The following is a 2,411-nucleotide window of genomic DNA, read 5'->3' as shown; positions in this document are numbered from 1 at the left end:
GAATCCTGGGCGGCTGCGGATGTGCCTGGTGCTGCTGCTCCACAGGGCTCAACTACTCACCTGCCACCTCCACACCCCAGCTCAGCCCTGAGACAGGCTGAGCCGATGAACAAACTGCAGACAGAAAACCAACCAGGTAACAAAAAAACCCCCCAAAACCAAAAAACAAACCTAGGGAGACCCAGGCGAACCTCGGGATCAGTCTGGCCCGGCGGGGAAGCCTGCCTTCTGGAGAGCCTGGGGACCGCCAGCTGAGCCGATGAACAAACTGCAGACAGAAAACCAGCCAGGTAACAAAAAAACCCCCCAAAACCAAAAAACAAACCTAGGGAGACCCAGGCGAACCTCGGGATCAGTCTGGCCCGGCGGGGAAGCCTGCCTTCTGGAGAGCCTGGGGACCGCCAGGTCACCGAGCCCGGTGAGCCTGGTAAAGAAAAACGCTGACACCCACCCCGGGCTGGGCTGGGAGAGGCAGCTTCACTCCCTCTGCGTCAAAGAGAGCCTTTCGTAGAATATGTCTTCGTGTAAGGAAAATACTTTATTATGTTGGATTCTTATTTTTAAATACTTAAGTGACTTAAGAGTTCCAATCCCCCTGATTCAAAGCACTTGGTGATCATGAAAATTTCAGCATCTAATGAAATCCATGGAATAAGAGGTAATGAAAGGAAAAAAATACATGGAATGGTGTTGGTAAGCTGCTGGCAGTAAAAAAAAAGAAACTAAGAGCTAAATATCCTCTGAGTTGAACCCTGTGAAACCCACTTAAACACCGAGTTGGGGAGAGCTCCAGGGACTTGCTGGAACAGGCACATGGGGAAGCCGCTCGAGTCACCGAGAGGCACGGCCCAGGAGTTGGCTTTTGCTTGCGCCTGTTCCCTATTTAATGTGTTATAAACAGTTTTGTAAAGGGGAAAAAGGAAAATAACTTCCCTTAGACCGTGGTCTCCAACGTGCGCGCGCAGCTCCCCCGCGGCCCAGCATGAACTGCTGTTCTGTTCCCCCAGAGCTGTGGGCTAAAGCCGCTCAGCCCGACACAGCGAAGCGTCCAGGGGCTGAATCCCCTCCACCAGCTCTCGTGCGGGCAGTGGGACAGAGGAGCTCCTCTCCACACCCAGGGGCCTGCCCCAGCCCTTCCCGAGCTGCACAGACCCTCCAGAGACCCCTCCTGCTCCACCGGCAGCCGAGCGGGGGCAGCGCCCACTCCAGAGCGGGCCCAGTCCTGGGGGTTGTCTCTGAAAGGACCTTTGGTGCACGGCCCCAGGAACTTGCTTAGGGAGTGAGGGGGGACTCTGTGCCCAGGAAGGCCAGGACTGACGGGGTCTAGGCGAGGAGGAAAGGCCTGCAGCCCCCAGGCCCTGCCGCCGGGCCCGGCCAGGGGAGGCTCAGTGCCCCGGCAGCTCAGAGAGCAGAACAGCCTTTGCCCGTAAAGCGCCCAGAGAGAGAACGCGCTGCCTGGGCAGCGGGCGAACACTGGGCTTGGAACGCAGCTGCTTCACGGCTCCGCTCCGAGCCTGAGCAGGGACCAGCATGATGGTTATGAAAGACCCATAACTGAAATAATAAAAAGAAAGAAAAAGAAGGAGAAAAAAAAAAAAGGTTTTGTTCTGCTCTGCAGCATTTAACTACTCTCATCCCTGGAATCTCACTACTGAGCCGCGTTTCCTTCCAGCTCCCCAAAACCTGCAGTACAGGAGTCCGGAGAGAGCTGCAGTAAACAATTCAAACATTAAATACGTATTTTTTTAGTAGTACAACTCCCTGAATATAATCTGCACATCTGTTTTACTGGCCTATACAGCACACACGGTGCTGAGAAAGGAAAGAAAAATGCCAGCTCCCCGCTCTGACCACAACAGCCACGGTTGCTCTGGCTGGAAACAGAACGTGCCGCAAGAGCCCAACACCTGAAGACCCGAGGCTCGGGGAACAGCTCAGGCATGGCATGGTGAAGAGGAACACGCAGAGCCGGGCTGAGCAGGAGCTGTCCCAGCGCAGCCTTGGCCGCCTGACAGGCGTGTTTACACCTGCGGAGAAGGCGGGTCTCCAGCCTGTCAGGCCTGGGGCTCCTCCGTGGCTCAGTGCAGGAGCAGCACTCTGGGCTCCAGCTCCTCCCAGCAGTGGCCCTACGGCCCCTCCAACACTGGCCCACGGCTTTCAGCAACGGGGCTGACATCCTATTTGGCAGTTTCCATACGCTTTTTGGCTTCACTTTAGAAAATATACTACTAAGACTAAAAAAAAAAAATAGCATCTGTTTCCAGTAAGGTCTGCACTGATGAAAACGCAGTCACGGTTCACCTCCGCATTCCATCACCCGGCGGCACTTGGGTACCACGACCATCAGGTAGGGATGGGCCAACCTCAGGCTCCCGAGAAGGGGTATTTACAGACAAGCAGTAAGGACACAG

Source organism: Buceros rhinoceros, unplaced genomic scaffold (assembly GCF_000710305.1).
Source record: "Buceros rhinoceros silvestris isolate BGI_N320 unplaced genomic scaffold, ASM71030v1 scaffold18099, whole genome shotgun sequence".
In the NCBI taxonomy this organism is placed as follows: domain Eukaryota; kingdom Metazoa; phylum Chordata; class Aves; order Bucerotiformes; family Bucerotidae; genus Buceros; species Buceros rhinoceros.
This window is presented reverse-complemented; position numbering follows the sequence as displayed.